Source organism: Acartia tonsa, chromosome 6, assembly GCF_053477335.1.
Source record: "Acartia tonsa isolate MP-2025a chromosome 6, ASM5347733v1, whole genome shotgun sequence".
Classification (NCBI taxonomy): Eukaryota; Metazoa; Arthropoda; class Copepoda; order Calanoida; family Acartiidae; genus Acartia; species Acartia tonsa.
Window position 1 is genome coordinate 29,817,513 of NC_137265.1, and position 9,994 is coordinate 29,827,506.

The 9,994-nt window shown below is 30.2% G+C and overlaps 1 long non-coding RNA gene across 1 annotated transcript; it reads left to right on the forward strand.

The window, feature by feature from the left end:
- Nucleotides 1-435: 435 nt before the first annotated feature.
- LOC145322347 (uncharacterized) lies at nt 436-3,214 on the forward strand. The gene is made up of 2 exons (XR_013880632.1): nt 436-786; nt 1,920-3,214. It is a non-coding gene; the product is annotated as an uncharacterized LOC145322347 (long non-coding RNA).
- The last annotated feature ends 6,780 nt before the right edge of the window (nt 3,215-9,994 follow it).

Sequence of the window (9,994 nt, forward strand, 5' to 3'; positions counted from 1 at the left end):
TTAAAGGGAATGTGCATGAATTTAGCAGTTTCTGACTGACTTTGGGGACTAAAATATGAATGACGTCACGAGAAATCATGCAACATGACGGGGCATTCTTATGCTAACTAGCGCAATAATAAAAATGTAAACAATAAACAAACAGACAGAAAATTTTTACTTTAATGAAAAAATAATTATGGAATATTTGTTTGCAGTTATGATTATAGAAATTATTGTATTTATTTTTTTAAAATTAATAATTAAATTGCTTTTAGATATCTTTCATTAATCAAATTTACATACACAAACAAGCGTCTCAATATACACACACATTTTTGAATAAAAATTTAGTGACACGTGGCGATTTTTGGTTTCCTTTTTCAAATGTTTTATTGACAAGATATAATATAATTAATATTTATATCCTTTTATATATAGTAATTCCTTTTTTTTGTATGTTGATATAGTTCTCCATTTTAGAGGGCATTACATTGCAAGATAAAATTTAGTCTAGTGATGATTTTATAAAAATTTTAAAAGCAAAGCTTTTTATAATTTAAGGGTCGGTCTGTCCGTACGTCTGTCCATTACGGTTAGCTCATTTTGTTAAATTAAACAGATTAGAATTGTCCTATCAATTTCAAACTTTACATGATGATTTCTATAACAATTAGGTATGACTTGGAAAACGAAGCAACTCTATAAGAATCTTTAATATTTTTCAGATGAAATCTTGTATAAAATGCTAACAAGCAGAAAATGTGATACTGCCTAGGTTTCCAGGAGAACAACAAAATGGTTACGGTATATATACATTTTTTATCAAAACAAAGTTGACAACTACCAAAGCATAGAAATTTAAATATTAAGAAAATATGTTGTAATTAATGGAATGTTAGGAAGGGAAAGACATACAGATTGACATTTTTAATCATACTGTACCTTTGCAACTAATTATTAACAGTTAGAAGATTGCTTTTCGGTTATCATTTCATTCTTAATAGGTACCTAATTTTGAGAAAAGTAAGGGAATAGTGAATAGTCCCTTACGTAACATCGCCCCATATGGGGCTATTCTTCATATTTTGAAATGGCTTTTTATAGTTTATTTTAGGTTAGGTTAGGTTATATTGGGTTAGATGATTGCCCCACAGGGTTAGGTAATGGCCCGTTGGGTTAGAGCCTCCCGCAGGGGCTATAAATAGGAAAAAAGCTACTGTGAAAAATACGAAGAATCGCCCCATATAATGCAATGTTACGAAAGGGACTATATCCAAAAGTAATGTCCAGTTATGGTTTTTAAAAGCGAAGCTTTATATAATTAGGGTCGGTCCGTACGTATGTCCGTCCGTCCGAGATAGATAGCTTTTATTCGTTAATTTAGGCATGTTAGAATTGTCCTATCGATTTCAAACTTTGCATGATGATTCCTGTAGTAGTAAGGTACGATTTAGAAAGCGTAGCAACTCTATAATCATTACCAGAATGTCCGTACGTCCATTTTAAACATGTTGATTTTTCTACTTTTTAACCACAAATTTTTATGTGATCTAATTATCCGTTTGATCTGATTTTTGGTATATTGATTCCTGGAACAACAAAGAACAATATTATAAGCGAAGCAACTCTATAATCAAGTCCTAAAAGTGTAAGTATGTCCATAAACATTATGCTGTATCAAGCAGTTTATCAAAAATTTACTTACAATTTTGCTTCGAATCTTATACTTCTATATTCTGATTATTCAGTTCAGACACTATACAAGTGTTAATGTCCGTTTGTCCTACCGTTTCAGTGCTTCGCTTTTATGGATGTTGTCATCCTTGTTTAACTAGGTAGCATTAGGTAATAATTTCATTGGTATTTATATTAGTTATGAATTAATATTTTTGCCTTTCAGTTAAGCCTATAAATACTAAAAAAAATATTTATTTCAGATGACTAACAAAGAGAAAATTAACTTTCCTGAAAGAAGATGTTATTGATATGGTGCGAACGTGCAAGAAAGAATTTAAGTTACATCACGGAGGGTATCTGCAGCGTGTAGGGGTGGTCCGTAGTTTGACATTTACATAATTTTTTTTTTTTAAAGCGAAGCTTTTCTATGATTACGGTCGGTCCGTCCGTACGTCCGTCCGTACCTCAGTCACAGAGAGTTAGCTCTTTTTGTTAATTTAAACAGGTTAGAATTGTCCTATCGATTCAAACTTTGCATGATGATTCCTGTAATAGTTAGGTACAATTTAGAAAGCGTAGCAACCCTACAATCAATACCAGAATGTCCGTACATCCATTTGAAACATGTTGATTTTTAACTTTTTTGATAACAAATTATCCGATTCTTCAGATTTTTTGAAAACTGATTCCTATTATACAATGTTATAAGCAAAGCATCTCTATAAACAAGTCCTAAAAATTTAAGTATGTCCTTAAACAGTATTATCTATTTATGCAGTTTTGCAACAAATTTACTTACAATATTGTTTGTACTGAAGCATTAATATTCTGCTAATTCAGTTCTGACAATCTACAAGTGTTAATATTCGTTTGTCCTACCATTTCAGAGCTTTGTTGTTATGGATGTTGTCATCCTTGTTTAATTTTATTTAAAAGGGGGTCATTTAGAAGTTTATTTTACTTTTATCAATTTGTTTTATCTGATACTTTCCAAAATATGTTTTATTAATACTTTATCAATAAAAAGTAAATTTTTTGTAACTAGACCAAATATAATTAAGAATTAGAACCATAAATCTAAATACAAAACTAAAAATATCCTTGAGACATTCTATTCTTCAACCTTTATTATTCATAAACATTTTTAATCAAGTTATTTTGTTTATACCTAGTGTGTGTAACTGTGTAGGTACGTCTTAAACTGACAATTTTTTTAGATTTTAAAAAGTTAATCTAATTTATTTTATTCTTATTTATTATTTTGTTGTAATTAAATCAGGGTAGCCCCTTTCGTGACAACACCCCTTAAGGGGAGTTTCTTTGTATTTTCACAGTAGCTTTTTTCCTATTTCCAGCCCCAAGCAATTTTGAAAATACGACGAATCGCCCCTTAAGGGGTGTTGCCACGAATGGGACTATACCCATAAATCATTTTTGATTCAATTGTTTTATATTTACCTAACAATTCTATTGTGATATGATATATACATATATGTATTATTTAAGTAGATTTTGTTGTTATTTTAATAATTTTTAATACAATTGTTTTAACTGATTCTTGTTTATTATTTATTACGATTTAGAAACCATAAAAACTCAATTGTTACTAGAAAATCCGTACGTCCATTTATATCATGCTCATACACATATAGTTAGCTGCGCTAATATCCAATAAAAAGTAGTAAGTTTTGTTTATTTATAGCTTAAGAATTTGGTTACCGATCCGATTAAGTTCTACATTTTAGGGAAGATGCATAAAGGTCCTGAAATCCTTTTAGACTGTTTTTATCATTAAAATCTTAAGATGGTTTTATGCTATTTTTCTACGCTAAATTCTAAAACTAATATTCTTTAGTAAATGAATTGCTACCAAGTTCTTTATCTTGATAATCAGAGGCTATTAGTAAAGTAGAATTTGGGGGATGGTGCATTTTGAATTAAAATTAATTAAAAAATGAATAAATTTCCAATAAAAGTTGCACTATCAGAAATACTCGTTTTATCTGGTTTTTCAACCTTAAAGTGTCACAACTATAAAATTGAATTAATTGCCCATTGTCCCCTCCCTTCCTCCCTGATTTTAACTACTCTATTGAAATGGTAACGTTCACACCAAAATTACGGTGACAGAAACCCAAGTGTCCAAAAATGTACGCAAGTTTAAAAGTGCATGTACAAATAACCCATTATATACTGCTTCTAAAAGTGTAATTAATATTTAATTTTGTACATTTCGGTAAATAATTCCAAAACTTGTAAAATACCTATGTAATGTACGAAATCAGTATTCGAAATAAACTATTATCAAAATTACAAATCATTGAGAGCGCAGCCACTCCTTATTCTAGATTTAAAAGCTTTTTGATTGCATTCTAAAATCGATAATTGTTGAGACAAAATATATTTTTTCTAAACCTTATTGCACCAATGCACTTTTGTAATCACATGTAAGATTTTAATGCTCCGCTTCTTATAAACATTATTGTCCTTGGTTTTAATGTGGTTCCCATAGTCTATATAAAGAGTGTTTGATAAAATCAGCAAAAGAACCTACTTTAAAAAACAGCACAGCATATTGGCTAAAATACTATGAAGTATTGCAATAGCAATACACATTTCAGTGTTATCAACATATTATTGAAATGCTGTTATAGAAATTAAAAACGTCATATGTTTATACACGTATCAAATACAATATTTTGCTAATTCTCATGATATTGTACAATTATGTAAACTTTTACGGAATGATTTTTTGATATTGTGAAAACTTCGCGTAATCAATTGAACACCATAGCCTAAATATCTAAGCATATATATATAAGCAATACTATGTATTAATACGCAAGGGAACTAATATTCACGATACTGGAGGGGGGGGGGGGTGGATTAAAAATTGACAAATAGACAAGGATGGTGGTAATAATGACAGTGCAGCCAAAACAATTCACACACAGCCATAATAGCACTGTCAAAAAATTCCTTAAGGCTATATTAATATACTAGCGGCTACGCCCCTAGAGGCCTCTAGTGGCACTTTAAATGTTTTTGTTTGTTAAAGTTAATTTTTTATGTACGATACCACCTTATTTGACGTTGAAGTCTCCCAGATTTTAACAAAATTTTCAATTTTTTTGTCATTTCTTTTGGGAGGGTGGTAGTACCCTCCCCCAAAATAGTTATAAACCTTCCCGGGACTTATGAGAAGCTACCCTGTTAAGGAGAACCCGATCGGTTCAGCGGTTAGCGAGATCCTTCGGTACAGACACACAGACACACAGATACACACACAGACATCCTGTTACTTTAGTATAAGGATATATGCATGTAGTTAAAATGTCATTAGAACACCATTATGTCGATATTATATCAGCACTTGACCACTTGACCACTTTTGATTTAAATAAACGCCAATGCAGTGACTTTAAGAAGGCATGTGGGCATTATGTCAGCCATGGCCACTTTGTATCAATACCATAAAATTAATATAAACCATTAAAATTGCCTTTTGTCAAAATACCCAAGTGGGCCTTTTCTGCTTGTTTAAATTTGTATGATTCATACAATTTTTTTTACTACAGTAGCATACAAATGAATGAAAGAGCAGCAGTGCTACTTAAAATTGGGAATATTTTTTAAGCTCTATTAGAGGATATTGGTAGTTTGGGAACAAGGGAGAGAATTAGGGATATGGGGGACATATAGAAATTATTTGATGTCCCCGTATGGGCAATAACAATATGACATTTTAACCATGGAGGGAGAGACACTGGACTGTAAATTATTCTGGTATCCAAAGTTTTTAAGTCTCATTCATAAACTTGCTACATTTTTATTGATTGTTACAAACTGGTAGTGTCTAAACTTTTTTACCAATAGTTTTAATTTTTATCACAATTGGGATTAAATATCAACTATAATGACGTGAATATACATTGATATTACAAGCAAGGGGAATGCATTGGTCCTTACACAGTTAGATCAGTATTACATTCACATTTTTTAACAGACAAATGCCATCAAATTCTAAAATAAAAGCTTCCAGTATTTGCTAGTAGCCTATAATATAAATTACAAAGGATTTCTTTGTTTGAAGCTAAAGATCTCATAAATTGCTTGTCCAAATTGGATGTACTTTTCAGGTATGCTTTATAAATATCTTGGAGTAATTTAAATTTTTCCTAACCTTCCCTTCCCAATCCTCCCATAGAGGCTTAGTAAGTAGTAAACTTACAAAGTGATAGTTTCTAAAATTGTTCATCTATTATTAGGGCAGGTATGCTGAATTTATTAAATACAATTTAATTCTTTTCACATTGTTTGTTTTAGAATTAATAACAACTACGCTTTTTTTAAATTGCCCAGCTACTCTACAAATAGCAATACAACCGTCTATGATGTTATTCTATTTACGTAGCTGCAGATGTAATCGATTGTGAAGATATTAAAAATCAATGATGAAGATTTGACTTCTATGAGAATAATATAAATTTCTTTGTTGATCTTTGAGATTTAGCCTCTATCTATAATATTGAAATTGTCCTGTGATTAATAAGCATATACACTGTAGCTCGCTTTGCTAGCCGTTTGTCTAGCTATTCCCTAAGTTATATAATAAGAAAAATGTAATTTACTAAATATATAATTCGTATGGATGTTCTCATTCTTGTTTTTTTTATAGTAGACTATCCTATCTATAATTAAAGTTTTAGAATTAATAGTAACTATGCTTTTTATTCCATAAATTATAGTGAGATATTTCTAAGGGAGGGATATTTTAACTGAAAAAAGATATTTTGCTTCTAAAGTTCTAACTTCTAAAAATTAAATATTGTTTGTTGATGACAAAACAGCATAATGTTATTCAAAAAATGAATGATTTAATTTGCCTTTTAAACTTTTGTGGATTTTATTAGTAAAACTAAAATTGAAGATATAGGTTTCTAATTTAGCTATGGACATAATTAAGTTTGTACATTCATTAGATATTGGAAAATTGAAAATTTCATTTAATTAATTTTCTTTATCATTTTCATTCAACGTTGTTCCAGGGATCATAAGGGACAGAACAATAGACGATAAATCGATATACAACCCAAATGATCACGAATAAAATTACCCCTTTTGTCTATGAAAATTATAGTTTAAAGCTTGAATATTGCTGGTTTGAACCAACCAATAAAAGACCCCAAAGTTTTTGGCAAACGATTGAGAGAATATGTTTATATTTCTTTGGGTACCAGTATTATAAATCATACATTGTCTCCTTCTCCCTGACTTTCATTAAACTATCTCTGTCTCTCTCTCGCTCTCTCTGTCTTTGTCTCGCATTCCTTGTATTCAATAAAGGTACTAAGAAAGAGAGGGAATGTCTGATTGAGCCAATAAAAGAATCGCATCGGTACATACATTTAATTTCATTGGTTGAAATTTTGTACACATCTTGTAACGAATGCATGTTTTTTTTCATTTCATACATATATAAAAGTCAGCTGTAAACAGTATATTTTCTTAGTAGAAAGCTTTGCGGAATCAGAATTAATTGCCCAAAAATTTCGTTTAAATTTGAAAGCTTCAAAACGAGGTGGATTCTTAAAAAAAAGTTAGGCTGGCTACTCGCTGGTGAGGCAAAATCATTTTTGTGAAAAATCCTCCAAAATCGAATTAAAAAAATTTACAAAAATTAAATAAAATCTTAAAAGGGTTATTAACATATGATTTTGTTTAATTTTTGTAGATTTTTAATGTGCTTTTGGATGATTTTTAATAAAAATAATTTTGCCTCACTATCGAGTAGCGAGTCTATCATTTTTTAAGAATCCACATCAGCTTGGGTCGAAAGTAAACAATACATTTGTCTGCTAGAAATGTTCCTTCTTAGATTTGATGAAAAAAGGGTTCAGAATATGCTTCTATTCTTCTATTTCTATTTTGTATTCTAAGTTTCCCATAGTTCGGGTAGTGTGTTCCCACCCCCTCCAAATTTTTGTATCTGTCCTTTTGTCATTCTGTAATGAGAAGGGGTACAGGGATAAGTTCATTGTTAAAAAAATATCAGGTTTTGGTAATTTTAATCTTATGGTAAGTTTTTAAATTTCTATCTTTCTGATATGGTTCTCTTTTACAGTGTGGCTTTCCATAGGGACTGGAAAGGTTTATATCTTTTTGGGAGAGAGTACCACCACCCTCTCAAAATATTTCGCCCATAGAAAAGTTAGCTACTACAAAAAATGTTATTTTTACTGATTATTTTTAAAACTTAAGGGCAATAATAATAAATTATCAGGATTTATGTGACATTTTTTATTGTTCCAGGCAAGTTTTAAGCTATTTATCTTTAGGTTAACACTAATGTACAACAGCGAAGAAAAGTTAATACCCCCCCCCAAAAAAAAAAATGGCTAGTCCTTTTACCCGTGAGAATAAGCAAAGTTTGGGCAACTAAACCCAATGGCATTATTTTTCTGACACACAATAACAACTAATTGAATACCATTATTTAAACCATACAGGCATAGCACAATAAAAGATAAATTGATATTTTCCAATAGTTTTATTTGAAATTTCGTCTTTAGTAGCTTTTAAATTATCATTGGGGTTGTAATTGTGTATAAATATATCGCCAATTGTCTAAGCTCTGAAGATCCAGTTCCAGGTATGATCCTGCAGTTCCTGATCCTCCATGTCTACAGCAATCTTTAAATTATTATTTTCTAAAAATAATTGATTTTTATCTTTAAAAAAAAATTAGAGCCATATGAAAATTTTAAAAAATAGTACCTAAAAACAAAGGTTGTTGAATAAAAGGTTGAAGGAAACAAAATTTTAAATGGGTTAAATTGCCACTTTAAAAATTATCCCCTCCCCAAAAAATAGTTTTACTTTTTCTTTATAAACTTCTTTTGATGAATATATGAAATCAAGTCTGGGGTGGTTTTAGGTTATTTCAGTATGTTAGGGGCACAGAATGATCTAAAACGTTTTTTTTTATTCGTTTATCAGTATAAAGTTTTAATTAATTTTGGTACATACATATTTGATGTACATACATACTATATTTATACTTTAAATGTACACATAAAGATTATTACTAAGCCTATTATAAGGATTAAATGACATATTTTATATATATTTTAGTATCAGTGAAGCTATATCATAATTAGGGTCTGCACGTTATAATGGATAACGTAATTTTATTAGATGTATAGAATGCTGATAAGCTTCTGTTTTTTGTGAGGATTTCTCAGATCAAAGAGTAACTGTTTTAATCCACAGCAACTGAATATTCCTCATAATATTCTCACATTGTTCGTAAAGATTCTTAAAGGTGCTTCGCTACGTATGGATGGTATTATCCTTGTTTTATCCAACAATTTAGCCATGAGAAAATTTATAATTTATAACGAGGATTAACAAAATATTTTGGTCATTATTATTTTTTATTATAATAATTAATCCAACGATTTTCCAAAAATTTTGTTGCTGTAAAAATACTTTTACTTTAGATATGAATTATTTTATAACCGTTTAGGGATCTTAAAGGATGAGACAATTAACGATAAACTGGTGTATATTATCAATGATGAATCAGTTGAAATATGGACTGACGAAGTTATTTATAGAGATGATTGAAATAAAGAGAGACAGGGAAACAGAGAAAGAAAGAGTGATAAAGAGAGAGAGAAGAAAATGATAGAAAGAAAGACAGAGAGGAAGAACGAGAGAGAGAGAGAGAGAGAGAGAGAAAGGGATAGAAAATGAGTAAAAGGAAAAGAAAAAGGAAAAAAACAAGATTGAGAAGGAGAGAGAAAGCAAGATAAAGAAGGGAAACAGATAGAAAATTAAAAAGAGAGAGTGAGAAATAGGTGTCAGAGAGAAAAAGAGTAAAAAGGAGAGAAAAGGAAAAAAGAGGGAGAGAGAGAAACAAAAAGTGTTAGAAAGAGATGGATTGGTGTAAAATCTATCACTTTTTCTGAGGGGTATACCACTGAGATTTAATTTTAGAACTACACAACCATCTCTATATTTGTTCATACCATGCTGATATACACACCTCTACTAAACTATAGTGTTGTTGTTATATCAACATCTCTATATTTGTTCATACCATGCTGATATACACACCTCTACTAAACTATAGTGTTGTTGTTATATCAACATATCTATATTTGTTCATACCATGCTGATATACACACCTCTACTAAACTATAGTGTTGTTGTTATATCAACATCTCTATATTTGTTCATATCATGCTGGTATACACACCTCTACTATACTATAGTGTTGTTGTTATATCAACATATCTATATTTGTTCATACCATGCTGATATACACACC